Here is a 15,398-nt window from a genome sequence, read left to right as displayed (position 1 = left end):
TTCCGTGGGTTTAAATGAAGTTCATCCGTTCACTGTGATTTAGTAATGACGGCCTGAGATTCAGTTGAAGCATCCGAAACTGAATGTTTATCCAGATGCTCCTCTCTGGGGGTTTGCGGCCACTTCTCTACGAAAGGAAGGAAAGAGCAGGGATGCTGGCCTCCAGGCCCACACTCCTCAGCCTGTTCATCCTGACAACAGTAAGGGAGGATCCTGCTGAGAGGCTCCAAAAGGATTCTGGGAAGGTGGGTGATTTGGCAGCCATTCACCAAATAACTGACTAGGCCACCAGAGAACCGAGATAAAGAAAGATGGATGGGAGGAAAGGCCAAGACCAAGACTGCTGGGATTCAAAGGAAGGATTGTAAGTGCTGAAACAAAGGAACTCCCTCATCCGGAAGGAGGAGTGTCATTGCTCGGAATAACAAGAGACCACTGAGATTTTTATCTCTTCTTTGAAATGTACTAAGGGCAGAAAGATACCAAAGTCTGTTGAAAGACTGAAAACATTTGTTCTCTGGAAGTCATGAAGAGACTGGGAACCGGAGGCGTGTTCTAATTTATGATACTCTGGTCGCAGATAAACGTTTTTTCGGGATTTTAAAGCTTGGGTAGCCACAGATTTGGGAACTCCTCAGATGAAGCTGTAAGATCAGCACAAAAGGTGGCAAGCTGCCTGCCCTTGAATAGCATCATTTAGGTTTAATCTTTCTACTCCAGACCCTCTACTGAGCAGTTCAGAAGGCTAGTGAGCAGAACAATCAAATGCGTGTTCTAGGAAAAAAAAAAAAAAAACCATAAAAACTTCTGATTTTCCTATAGTTTGATCTTACAGAAAATACTCAACTTTATATTATTTAATTATTTTTATCCTTTCTACAAATTTCCAGGCTAACTACATTTGAGGGCCCTTCAGGAGTATTAGTGCTTACTGAGCAATCATTCAACCCCTCTTCCAAAGCTACAAACCATCCTTAATAGCCAGGTAATTATCCACTAGACTGCTGCTTAATTTTTCAGTAATACCAAACAGAGAAACAGTAAGCCAGTTACCACAGAAGCACTTGAATGTTTGGCAAGCTCAGAATAGCACCAAGACACTGAAAAAGACTTGTTGTCTTAATCAGGGTCTCTATTCCTGCACAGACATCATGACCAAGAAGCAAGTTGGGGAGGAAAGGGTTTATTCAGCTTACACGTTCACATCGCTGTTCATCACCAAAGGATGTCAGGACTGGAACCCAAGCAGGTCAGGAAGCAGGAGCTGATGCAGAGGCCATGGAGGGATGTTACTTACTGTCTTGCTTCCCCTGACTTGCTCTGCTTGCTTTCTTATAGAACCCAGGTCTACCAGCCTAGGGATGGCACCACCCACAATGGGCTGGGCTCTCCCCCCTTGATCACTAGTTGAGAAAATGCCTTACAGTTGGATCTCATGGAGGCATTTCCTCAGCTGAGGCTTCTTTCTCTATGATAACTGCAGCTTGTGTCAAGTTAACACAAAACCAGTCAGTACACTTGTGGTTCAAGATAACAGATGTATTACCTACAGACGTGGTAGGGAAAATGAAGGGTGAGGCCCGAGAGTCTCAGAGATTGCTAAATCAGAGAAAGCTAGAATATTCTGTTTAGGCAAGCAATGACTATTTTGCTTTTATATTTCCAAATAAGCAATATAAGTTACATGTGTCCAAACCTGCAGAGCTGCTGTTAACTAGCACTCTTAATGTCAGCACTTTACTGAATCTCTTTAGGGTCACTTAGAAAGGTCACTGAAAACTGGATCGAGTGGCCTGACTGTTCCATTTCCCTGGCACTCCTCTGAAGCTTTGCCAAATGCTAAAGGACCCCACTGCTGGTAGGTGTTCAGCATCAGGACAGGCAGACGAACATTATAAGAACAGGCCAGCACTTCTAACTGAAGAACAGAGGAGAAAAACACCCAATGGTAGACACAAAAATAACTCTGTAAGCCCAAACATGAAGCCATCTGATTAAATGTTTTGAGATGCTGAGTGCAAAAAAAAAAACCCAGATTGCCTTTAGAGCTGCAGATGACATCAAGGCCAAAAGGAAAAAGAAAACTCTCAGAGTCTCCACAATACTAGACTTTCATGTGGCCAGAAGCAGCCCTCGGGCCAGAGCAGTGGGAGTGATGGTGAGATTTGGTGACACGTGAAATCCCAAGGAAGCACATGAGCCCCTGTAAGAAAGACTGGAAAAGAGGAGGTGAGAATCCGGCCTGGAATCTGTGCTCAGCAAGAGCGGAGTGGGTAAACAAGGCAGGGGGCAAAGGCATGTGAACGGACCCAAGCCAGGACGAAAGCAAGACCAAACAATCAGCTAAAGCAAAACAAATGTCTCCGAGTAGTCACAACAGGCTTGCTGAGTCCAGCCTATCAGAGACCAGTGCATGGCCCAAAATGCCTCACACTCAATTCTACTGATACTGATCCGGCTGGCAACCAGTCTCTGAGCAGGCTGAAATCTGCACCAGAAAGCAGGAGCCAGTCTCCCCAGAAGAACGGACGGAGAAAGACCTGAGAGTTAAAGATAAACCATGCACTGTGCCTACATCAAGTGATGCCCTTTCCTGTATATTAAGGAGGCTACTATGTGAAACATTAGAATAAAATGTTAGAATAAAATATCACTCCATCATTAGATAGTGAAAGGCTCAGGGCACAGTTAAGACAAACACATTTTATATTCCATATTCACATCATGGTTTCTGTCTGTATCAAGAGAAGGCAGATTGTCACAGGTGTCTCTTCCACAATTGTCTTCATGATGCCCGTGCAATCCGTACTAAAGTGACGTTAGACTTGAATATCAAAAAAAGAAACTACCCACAAACCAAGCAAGATGCCCTTGGCAGCCTTTATCTCTACTGCAATGATGCTTCCAGATAGTAAGGCTACTCTCATCCCTTGTCATTCTTGTCACCTCAACCCAGGAAGCAGTCAGGGCAGACAATGCTTGTCCTCTGGGGACAGTCGTGCAGAAGACTGAGCTGACATCTGACAGGAACAGTCATTCAGAGCTACTTAGAGGAGGAAAGAGGATCGCAGAAAGGGCAAGAGAATGCAGCTGCATCCCTAAAAAGACACTTGGGTCCCCCATGTCCTAGAAATCCCACCCCAGCGTAGACTGATGGTCATGGGAATTGAAGGGGGGCAGAGGAGGAAACAGCAAGGATCTGCACTTTCAGGTTCCCAGTGTAGAGCGGTAGCATCGGATATCAGTGGTTGCACAGGGGGAAGGAAAGCAGGCTACGCCAGGGCACGGCAGAAGCTCAGGTCCACTCAGGAATGTTCTATCTGTTGTTGAGAAAGCACACAAATGCATGTGGAGGTGGCACGAAGCGTCTCTGAGGTCTCAGCGACAGGGAGGACCCAGGATGGTCTTGAAGGGTAAGATGGGAGGTCTGCTGGGACCAGGAATGTTTCCACCTTGAGGGATGTGGAGCGGTCACCCCCATCTCAAGGGAAGCCAGGAAAGAAGCCAGTAAATCCACTGAGATGACCTGCACTGACTGAAAATGGGTATTGCTTTGTTGTTGTTGTTAACATACTGGCCAAATGACTGACAAAGGCATCAGCCTGTAGGGGCTGCAAAAAGGTCCCTGTGTGCAGTGAGGGTCTCTCTCAGTGCTGCCTAAACCCATGGCAGAAAACAGGAGGACTGAAGAGACAGGAGAGAGAGAGAGATTTTTCAACAAAAGCTACCCCTGCAGTAACTGCCTTAATCCACCCATAGCCACATCACGACTTAAATCCCTGTCTCTCAAATACAGACACGGTGGTGGCAGTTGATTTCAGTTTGGGAAGGGACATACAGACCATAATATGAGGTCTCCCCATCCCCCACAACACACGCACAGCAGAACAGGACCTCAGGCCGTCCTGGGTTCACTGACGATCGGAAAAGACGTGTTGCATTTCTGAGTGCATTTTTAAGTCTGTGGGCAGCACATGTTCGAGCATTTGAGTTTTAACAAAGGTTAAGCTTGACAGAGGGAAACAGTCTTTGCAGCAAATAATGCTAGAACTCAACTAAAACACAAAATCTGAGAACAGCACTCCAAAGAAGGTTTATAAATGGCCAGTGAGCACATAAGAAGATGCTCAGCAACACTGGTTACTAAGTAGGCACAAACCAGAACCGCAGAGGACACCACACTAAAGTACAGAGTACAGCTACCCTAAAAACCTGACGGCTGAATGAGGAGCCATTACAACCAGTTATGCTGCTGCTGGAGGGCAATATTCTCCAGGACGTCACGATGGCTCCTTGGGAAAACATTTGGTTGGCTCCTCACAAAGGTTCCAGATACACTAGTTACTTCTATGTCGCCACAGAATACAATAAAGTACAGAGTCACACTACAATGTGGTAAAACGCTGCACCAAGCTAAAGTGAGACATAGGAGACCACATGCCACATGGTTTGATTTATATGACATGTCCGAAGCAGGAAAATCTACGCAGAAAAGAGACAGTGACCGCAGGATTGGGAGGGACAGGAATGGGGGTGACTGATAATGGGTACAGGATTTCTGGATTTCTGTTAGGGCTGATAAAAATATCCTGGAACTAGATAATGACAGTGGACGTGCAACTTTGTGAAAATACTAGAAACTAGTAAATATATATATATATACTGTATGATGTCCTGGTTTGGTTTCGGTTGCTGGGATGCACAAACCAAGGGGCTGGAGAGATGGCTCCGTGGTCAGGAGAGCACTTTGCTGCTCTCCCAGAGCATCTGGTTTTCTCACCAACCCCATGCTGGCTCACAGCATTCTGTGACTAAAGTTCCTGGGGCTCCAATGCCCCTTCTGGCCTCCACTGGTACAGTGTGTGCTACACACACACACACACACACATACATACATACATACATACATACATACATACATACATAATACAGGCAAACACTACACACATCAACCAAAACAAAATCTTTAACAACACTAACAAAAAGCAACTTGGTGTCTCCTATAATGTAGAGGGGACAGCAGCTGTTTGAACATGTGAATTAACCCCAGCCCAACAAGGTTTCTATCTGCAAATATTATACCACGTACCTCTCTTTTAGTAAGTTGTGTTTTGTGGGAGGAGATTTTTTCCTTTCTTTTTTCCTCATAGTTATAGTTGCTATGTTTATTTTAACCATCACATCCCATGTTGGGCAGATGGTTTAAAATCCATATTAAATGTCCATTGTGCATAAAGCACTGAGAGATGCTTGTGGCTGCCTTTGTTGCCACGTTTAGTCCTCTGAGGGTGACGTGATCTAGGAAGATCTAGCTGAGCATCATCAGGACCCAGTCACTTCCCAGAAGACACACACCAAGGATTCACGTTGTGGCCCCTGTTACGTGTATTCCAGATGGACATGGTGGGTAGGACGGCACTGTAGAAACAGTTCCTGAGTCTGAGTCCTGTGGTGAAGTCGACATGGTGCTGGTGTATAATTTTTAAGTGTTACAGTTAATACAGATTTTGTTTTTATTCCTTTCTAATTTGAAAATTTATAATGTATAGAGTATTACATTGAAATTTTAGTTTAACTAAAAACGTTTTAATTGTTCTGAGGATCCTGCTAAGCTATTTTATGTAACATACTTTTAAACTCTATCTAGATAATATTGTCTCCCAAACAGCACCCTCTTGTTTGTTCTCTGCATGGTTTTGGAGTGTATCTCTTGAGATTCAAGGAAGCTTTAACAGGCATGGAGACACACACCTGAAATCCCAGCACTTGGGAAAATGAGGCAGGACAGGAGGATGCTCTGGGTTGAAGTCAGTTTTGGCTACATAGCAAGATAGCAGAATCCTGTCTGAGAGCTTGGGGGTGGGGTGGGGATATGAAATGGGGGGGGGAGTAGAGAGAGCTTAACCAAAAAAGAAATCTGGCAACAGCCGGGAGTCTAGGTCAGGTCAGAGCTCTGGGAATAAGCCTTTCCTGTCGTCTCTGATTTTCGCCTCTGTAAAGATGCAGAGAAAAGCAGAGAGCACGGCAGCCTCAGCCATGGTTAAACAGCACAACCCCTGCGTATAGGAGGCTGCCTGTGCCATTTCCTCCTGCAGATTCTGCTGGTGTGTTTGTCAGTCTCACTCAGTGTACAAAGTTAAAGCTTGAAAACTATCTGTAGCATAATCCAGTGTACAGACATGCAATTTATTTAAAAAAATTCAGAAAATGTGCCAAATATTAGGGGGGTTGATACTGGGGTCATGTATAAGTTGTATTTCCTTTCTACTTCCCGAGTCTTTCACAGTGTGTGTTTTTACTTATATCATTGTGTAAGAAACCAAAAGACAAAATTGAGGTGAGAAATAAAAGTGTGTGGCAAATGAAAAAAAAAAAAAAAAAAGCAACTTGGGAGAAAAGGTTATTTGGCTTTTACTTCCATCACTGAGGGAAATCAGGACAGGTATTTAAGGCAGAAATCTGGGGGCAGGAACTGAAACAGAACCATGAAGGAGAGCTGCTTGCTGGCTTTGCTCCCCTATATCTTACTCAACCTCTTCTAACACAGCCCAGGACCAGCTGCCCAAGGCTGGTTCTGTTCCCTGTGGGCTGGGCCTTCCTACATCAATCATGAATCAAGAAAACGCCCTACACATTTCTGTACAGGCCAGTCTGATGGAGGCATTTTCTCAGTTGAGGTTCCCTCTTTCCAAATGACCTTAGCTTATGTCAAGTTGACATAAAACTAACCAGCCCATAAACGAGATAAAAAAGATTAAAGACTTAAAAGTAAAACAAACTCATAAAAGTCTTGCAGAAAAACAAAATAGTTTGTACATTGGGATAAGCCAAAGGTCTCTTAAAGATACGTTTCTGGGACACTATACTTGTCTGGTAAGAGGAAGCGGGGTAGGTGATGTGACTCCTAAAGGAAGAAGTGCAATTCCGGTCAGCTGTTGGGCCCATTGCAGTGGAACATCCAACCTGAACTTGCTAGCTTTTGTCTTGATTCGTAAGTAAAGCCCTTCCTGGTGTTACTTGGATGCACACAGCCTGCTTCATGGAAACCAGGGTCACCACTCTGCCTTTCAGGTTCAGAACACATCAAGGATGAATCTCGAGGCACCAGCCGGTTCCTCCGGACAGGCATTTTAAACACCATCCTAACTATCAACACCCCCTAGGTTTCGGGACAAGTTCATGCTTTCACCAGTCTACCACATTGACTTGGCTTCTTGTCAATAAAACACACGTGTGCACACATGTGCACAGACCAGCAGCTATGTTCTGGAGCCAGCGAGTCTCTCTGAACTTTACCAACCATACTTTGAGAACCACATTTCTCAGTGGAGTCTTTTTGGGGCAAGCTGATCCTGTAAAACATGCATCAGACACCGGACTCCGTTTTGGAAAAGCTTTCTGTATGTAACCAGAGAGACCGCCTCATTGTTTATTCCATTTTTGGCTTCCTGAAAGTTTAAATATGTATCAAGTGGAAAATGACTTCAAAATAGATAAGGATTACACAGATCTTTTCTGAACTTCACACAGCCGAAAAAAAAACAAAACATTAACCCTCTCAGACATGAGATGGTGTGCTGGTGGTTACTTATTTTCTTTTCTTAAACTTGTGGATGATAAAAATCCAGTCCTTCTATATGCAGTTCCATGACTTTTGACAACCACAGAACAACAGCCCATGCTCTAGAAACAGCGCCTAGGAGGACTCCTGCGCTAAGCTTCTATGTTCAACTTTTATGTCCAACCCCAGGCCCACAGTTAGCTCTCCGTTTCTAAAGTGCTGCTTCTGTGAGGATGTTTCATTAAAAATAAAATCACAGGTGTAGTGACACATGCCTTTGATCCCAGGGCTTGGGAGGCAGAGGCAGCTGGATCTCTGTGAGCTCAAGGCCAGCCTGGTCTACAAAGAAATAAAATAAATCAATTAAAAAAAATAAACTGCCAGTAAATCAACAAACACAAGCAAGCACACAGTAGAATCTTAGCCTGGCTCCTTTTCCTCTGCATACTGTGTTAGCAATCCCCCCCCACTGGTGTGTGTGTGGTAAGCGTTCCATATACACGGTGGGAAGCCCCTATTGGTTACAGTTTTTTATGTGTTATCAATGAAGCCGGATTTAGCAGATTGCTCAGTGGTGGCTCAACACTAAGCACTGAATGAAAATGCTATAAGCATAAAGTGTAAGCTTTAAATTAAAGGGAAAAAAAATCTTTTGAAACAAGGTTTCATGTGTCTTAGCTTGACTCCAAGGCAGGTAGTAGAGGCGAACCTTGAACTTCTGATGCTCCTCCTCCACCCATGTTCTGACAATGCAGGCTGCACCACCACAGCTGTGCGAGCAAGCGGTGCTGGGGATCAAACCCAGGGTTTCCTGATGCTCCCGCAGCTGAGCCTCAGGGCTCACACTTTTTAATATGATTCCTGTCTTTAAGACAGCTCCCTTCATTAGCTTTCGGCAGTTTATGACTTGGGTATTGTTTTCTTATAGTTTGTTAAGTAGGTTGTTTCTCTGACTTTCTTTAATACATACACACACACACACACACACACACAGAGAGAGAGAGAGAGAGAGAGAGAGAGAGAGAGAGAGAGAGAGACTTTTCACTAAATTCAAAGTACTTTTAGACATTTCTACTTTATAATATTTTCTGCATCAGTGTTTCGTTTTCTGCATCAGTGTTTCTTTACTCCTGGAGAGTTAAGACCACGCAGAGCCTCCTTACCCCACACTGAATGCTGTGCAAGCCCATGAACTCATCCTGGCCTTCACTGATTTTCCCTTTCCCACTGCCATATTCCTTTGGACCACTAGAATACATTCCAGGTTTCAATGATGTAGTTTTCAGTTAGATTCCATTTGTTGATTTGATTTGCTTGTTTTGTTAGGGGGCAGCTCCATTTCTCTACTGAGAACGTAACGCTTTTCATTCAGCTGTTGCCAGCTTCTCATGGAGAACGGCTTCCGTAAACTGTTCGTCTCACGGAAACAGCTTCAGCCCGACTGGTAGGGCTTCTCCCTACACCCAACAGTGGTGACTGCAGAGACTCAGGGCTGCTCTAGACACAGTGAGTAAGTGTTGGCTACAGACCCAACCTTAAACAAGTCACTTCTACCCACTAAGGCTCTAGGAACACTGTGGAAGAGGAGGCAGGAAGTAAGAGCCATACGAAGGTGGAGGAGGGGTATGACTACCATTCCCTAGAGTATTACAGGTACTGTCACCATTAACGCACATCCACTGTATTTACTTTGCTGAGCCCACACAAGGCCCTAGCAATACTCAGTCAAGGAAGGGGGTGGCTCACAGGGCTCTATTCTTTCCTTGTAAACTATTGGCGATCAATGGATTCCGTGAGACGGGGAGGCCACTGTCTTTAGTTGTCTACACTTCGCTGAATCCACCAGGCTCCACCAGGCAGCTTTAAGTTCATGCTCACACACGTGGCTCTGCTTAATCTTGTAGGTCACAAAACAAAACAGATTGATGTGAATGTGTGAGAGAGATTTGTGGGGAGGGATGGAAGGTAGACAGGAGTGTGTAGGGAAGTAGGAGCTCAGTGTGATTAGTATGCAAAGCATGCATGTGTAAAATTAAAATAAAAAATTGTAAATGTTTATCTTTGAATTCCAGTATTTAAAGCATCTCAAAGATGGTCATCTATGTGTAGATTTTTTGCTCTGAGTACAAGTTCTTAGTGAGATGAGTAATTCTGAATTATATCCTGAACACTTTAAATAGCGTGTCTTCCTAGAACCTTCTCAAGGAGTGAGTTTGTTGTTTGTGCAGAGACTCAGTCAGTCAGAGACAGGGCACCAGCCTATTCCTCAGACTCTTAGGACAGAGCAGAGAGCGGGAGATACAGCAGGGAACAGAGAAGATAGATGGCACAGAACACGGAACACGGAGCACAGAGCGCAGAGCACGGAACACGGAACACAAAGCATGGAACACGGAACACAGAGCACAGAACATAGAACACAGAACACAGAACATAGAGTATGGAGCACAGAACACAGAACATAGAATACAGAACACAGAACATAGAATACAGAACACAGAACACAGAACTCAGAGCACAGAACACAGAACTCAGAACACAGAACACAGAACTCAGAACACGGAACACAGAACTCAGAGCACAGAACACAGAGCACAGAACACGGAACACAGAGCACAGAACACAGAACATAGAACACAGAACATAGAACACAGAGCATAGAACACGGAACACAGAGCACAGAACATGGAACACAGAACTCAGAGTATGGAGTATGGAACACAGAACACAGAGCACAGAACACAGAACACAGAACACAGGACACAGAACACAGAGCACAGAACACAGAGCACAGAACATAGAACATGGAACACAGAACATAGAACACAGGACACAGAACATAGAACACAGAACACGGAACACAGAACATAGAACACAGGACACAGAACATAGAACACAGAACATGGAACACAGAACACAGAGCACAGAACACAGAACACAGAACATGGAACACAGAGCACAGAACACAGAGCACAGAACATGGAACACAGAACTCAGAGTATGGAGTATGGAACACAGAACACAGAACACAGAGCACAGAACAAGTTCTTCATGCTTTCCAGATCATTACTGAGTTCTTCACTCACTATGAGAAGTAAGGATCTCTAGACAACGCTATCAATACCTGCTTTCTGTTTTATGCACCATAGCTGAGAGACAGAGGAGAGAAAGTAAACGTAGAGCTTACCCCATCCCAGGAATCCATAAAACCCAGAGCCCACTCCTCATTTGCCATTTGCCCTGTGAAATCTGTCTCCCTGTGACAGTGCTTTCTGCTCCCCATTTCCAGTGGCCACAGTGAGGAAGCCTTGGCAGGCTTCACTCATCTTAGCCGGCTGGGATGGCTGTGCCATGGTTTGAGTAAGGGACCAGGCCAAGGACACTTGAACTGTCTGCCTCTGTTCTAAAGCCTGGGTCTGAATGAAAACAAACGCATAACCAGGTACACAGTGTGAGGTAAGAATTAAAGAGAAAACAATGGTTTGAAAGGAAAGCCCTGAGGAAAGGGATTTAGGGCTTCCTAGGCCATATGGCTGCTAGTCTAGTGGTAAGAGAAGACAGGTTCAGTCTCCCTTCCACGAGCAGAATTATGGGAAGCCTGGCCCAGGGGCAAATGCATTGCTGTGCACAGTCAAAAGCCAACAAGGCTACAAAGAAAGAGGAGGAACGCTGAGAGCTGAGGTAACATGCAGGCCAGGCATGGACCCGCATGGAGACCAAAGGCATATTCCACTGGGGCCCAGAGACCTTGACAGGGTAATTATTTTTCTCCAGTTGGTTTTGTCATTTTAAAAAATTATACAGTGAGATTATTTTCCTAAAAGGAAACTGAGAGGCAGTTCCTAGGGGCATTTTTTTTTTCTCCTGACCCTGCTCTCGCCTCTCCATCTTTGCACTTGGTAGAAAGGGTTTCGAGGACTTTGGCTCAGGGTGGGGAGGAGTGGCTCAGCTGAAGTGAGTCATGGTTATCTTCACTAGGGAGTCTTGAGTTCCCAGAGAAAAGCACTCTGTGGCCACGGAACTCAGCAGGCTGCTGGCTCAGATTTAGCTGAGCGCAAGCATTTGGACGTTCATTTCTTACATCTGGGTTTACTCTTACAGATCATGAAATCTTCATCCTAGGAGAGAATCGAGTGCTAAAAACCACTCTTTGCTAAGCATTTGGAAGGTCTTTGTGGAGAGGTCCTCCTAGAAGTCCGGCCCCACAGGGGAGAGGCCACAGTTAAGTCTTGCACAGGTGGATGGCCCGCAAGAGCAGAAGGGGCCAAGTCCGTTGCGAATTTTCACTTGCCATTATGATGGTAATTCAATTGCTGTGGGTTTCTAGCTTTAAGTTCAGGCACAGGAAGCAAATGGTTTCAAATGCTGAGCATACAGGGAGATTAAAAGACAGGGACAGATTCGAACCCACAGAGCCTTTCATTGCAAGTGGGAGGGGTCTCTGCTGACGGGAACGTCACGTGCCTTGTGGTAGCTGGTATAGAAACCAACCTGAGGGATCCAATGTGTTTTCCCCAGAATAGATACTTTTGCTTCTGTCTAGTAAGGCTTTGTGCTGGGGTCCTGATTTTTCTTCTCTGCTGTTGAGATCCAAACTTTATGTTTGCCCAGCCATTCTGGGTCACGTATAAATGGCAGGATTAGTGACTGTGTCCAGCTTGCTCCATTTTCAGAGTTTTGTCTGAAACTCTCCGTGTGCAGCAAAAGACGGAGCGTCTCCCGATCCCCTCCAGCGACCTTCCCCCCCCCCCCCCCCCGTTTCCACCCTCCCTTTGGCCTGCTGCTGGGACTATAGTCTATCACTTATCTAACATAAAATAAACAGAACAATCTGGAGCTAATTTAAGTGGTCTACCCTATCAGGATACAGCTGGGAAAGATTTTAAGAAAGGTCTGGACGGGAACAATAGCGCTGTGGTGCAGGGAGCACAGGAAGGCAGTTGCAGACAGCCTGGCAGACAGCTGTCAGCCACTCCAATAACAATCCCCAAAGCCAATGAAAACCGGCAGGCTCTGCGCAGGCAGCTCAGCCGGAACACCAACAAGGGAAACAAGGATTAGAGGGCCTTCTGACTTAATGGTTAGGGGTGTCAGGGCCACCTGTTTCCCAGGAGCCCTTCAGCAGGACTCTGAGCCTGAAGAGGAAATGCAGAGACCTTCCATTTCTCTCCAACACTGGCCACGGTTTCTTTTCTTTTCTTCTTCTTTTTTTTAGATGCATTCATACATGGCTTCATCCTGACTTACGAATTCAGCATGGCCCATAGCCGCACATCTGTTTTTGACATCAATTTCTTCTCCTCTGCAGGATGGCTGAGGGTTTTTTTTTTTTTTTTTTTTTTTAACTCTTTGGGGGCCTCTGGCTAGACCTTAAATTTCCTGGTGCAACTTGACAGAGGTGAAAGGGCTTGAGGGAGCTCCACAAAGCTGTGTGTTGTTCTTGAAAGAACTTGTGGGTACTTTATATTAAATCAGGAGAAAAAGAAGAGAGAGAGAGAGAGAGAGAGAGAGAGAGAGAGAGAGAGAGAGAGAGAGAGAGAACCACCTCAAACCAAGCTCTTGACAAAGATCCAACCAATTAAAGATACTCTGAAGTCTAAAGGCAGCAGAGAGGTTTCTGCAAAGACATGGGTCAGAAGCGCCAGGGACTGGTTCTCTATCAACTCTTGCCCCTAGGCCAAGGCCTTTGGGTCATTTTCTACACCTAAGGCCTGGTGACATTTACCCCTCTCCATGATTTAATTCCTGACATCAAGCTCACACTTTCTCCTCCCAGAGAGTTCTCCATTTAATGAAGATTTCCCTCCAACAAGAGTAACTTTTGGATCTCTTGTGGGGAAAACCCCATTTGTTTAAAAGAGATTTTTAAAAGATAATACATACTTACTACCCTAAAGTAAGCAGAACAGCATCTGGGAGGTTTAATAGAAAATAAACCAACTCAGAAAAAGAAAAAAAAAAGGGGGGGGGGTGTTATCTATTACAACCCTCTATTTTAACTCACATCTGCACATCATATCGTACAACCCTGAAATAACAAGTACTCATATCTCCATGTAATATAAGCTAAGCCTAAATGTTCAGTGTAGAAATAAGTTTTTGAAACACGGAAAACAATATGAGAACTTCTAGCAAGTGAAAGGATAGGAAGGCTGGAAAATATTTCTTTAACAAAGCATAATATCCCGGGCTGGAGAGATGACTCGGCAGTTAAGAACATGGGATACTCTGGAGGACCCACGCTCAGCTCTCTGCACACTGGACAGCTCACAACCACCTGCGAGGCTCACTCGAGGGGAGTCGACATCTTACTGCCTCTGGCACTGCAGATGCTGAGCTCATGCACATCAACCCAAACACAGAAGCATGCCCTGTGCCGACCAGCTTTGTATCAGCTTGACACAAGCTAGAGTCATCCAAAAGGAGGGAACCTCAATTAAGAAAATGCCTCTTAAGATCCAACTGTAAGGCTTTTCTTGGTGAGTGATGGGGGAAAAGAGGCAGTGCACTGTGGGTGGTACCATCCCTGGGCTGGTAGTCCTGGGGTCTATAAGAAAGCAGGCTGAGAAAAAACATGAGGAGCAAGCCAGTAAGCAACACCCCTCCATGGCCTCTGCATCGGCTCCTGCCCTAAGTTCCTGTCCTGTTTAAGTTCCTGTCCTGACTTTCTTCGATGATGAACAGTGATGTGGAAGTGTAAGTCAATATGCTTTTGGACATTGTGCTTTATCAAAGCAATATGAATCCTAACTAGGATACACACATACACAAAATTAAAATGCATATTTTAAACATTTGTAGTATCCAAGCTCGGTGACACATGCCTGTAATTCTTGGGAAGTGGAGATGGGGAGATCATATGCTTAAAGGTGTTCGTAATGAGTTTGAGGCCTGGACTAACAGGAAAGAGAGAGACAGAGGGGGGGGGGAGACTATTGAGATGGAGAGATAAAGAGAGAGGGAGAAAAATCCCCCCTAGCCATATCAGTTCAGTGATTATTTAAAAATATCATCACATCAAAAACAAAACAAAACAAAACAAAAACAAAAAACAATACCCTACTGTCTGAAGACCCAAATTTTTCTAGGAAAAAAAAAAAGTTTAAACAGTAGCATGTAGAATTATCTAGAAGGCTTTGAAAGTACAGGGTACAGCTTCAAGGGCCTCTGGTCCAGGGAAGAAACTGAGGGTTTGTGTTTCTCACAAGTTCCAGGAGGCGTTGCTGTTGCTGCTCCTGGGACCTTCCTTGGAGAATCCTCACTTGGGGAGATCAAAGCCGATGCCCTGCATTTATCACTTACTCTATGTACCTTTGTTACTGCTTTTCTGACATGATGGTTCAGTGTGGCTGAAACAGATGGGCACCGAGTCCATGAAGACTATTCGGCAGCAGCGTACCAAGTGGAAACAGCTGACCTGTAACTTTTATAGCTATAAAATTATAAAAGTAGCTAAGTCCTAACTGTGTGGGAATGCACATCTGCAATTTGAAGAGGCCAAGATAGGAGGGTATCAAGGTCAGAGACAGCCTAGAATGTTATCGAATACACACACTGTCTCTCTCTGTCTCTCTGTCTCTGTCTCTGTCTCTGTCTCCATCTCCCTCTCTCTCTCTCTCTCTCTCTCTCTCTCTCTCTCTCTCTCTCTCTCTCTCACACACACACACACACACACACTCATCATCCCCTGAAGAATGAAATGGTCCTGTCTTCAGAACAAAAGGGTGAGGCATAGGGAAGGCTTAAAAGCAGTGAGTCCCTGGAATCTAGACCCTCAGGGACATGCTGTGGATCTGGTTATTACTTACATTATGTTAATTGAATTCCCAAATTACAA

At 44.8% G+C, this 15,398-nt stretch overlaps 1 protein-coding gene across 1 annotated transcript in view; it reads right to left on the bottom strand.

Annotated features, from left to right (window-relative positions):
• Positions 1 to 15,398, bottom strand: part of ARSB (arylsulfatase B) — a gene marked incomplete at its 5' end in the record, with an annotated part of 150,231 nt that overhangs the window by 80,442 nt on the left and 54,391 nt on the right. The window lies entirely within an intron of this gene.

Source organism: Micromys minutus, assembly GCF_963924665.1.
Source record: "Micromys minutus genome assembly, chromosome: 11".
Lineage (NCBI taxonomy): Eukaryota > Metazoa > Chordata > Mammalia > Rodentia > Muridae > Micromys > Micromys minutus.
This window is presented reverse-complemented; position numbering and strand designations above follow the sequence as displayed.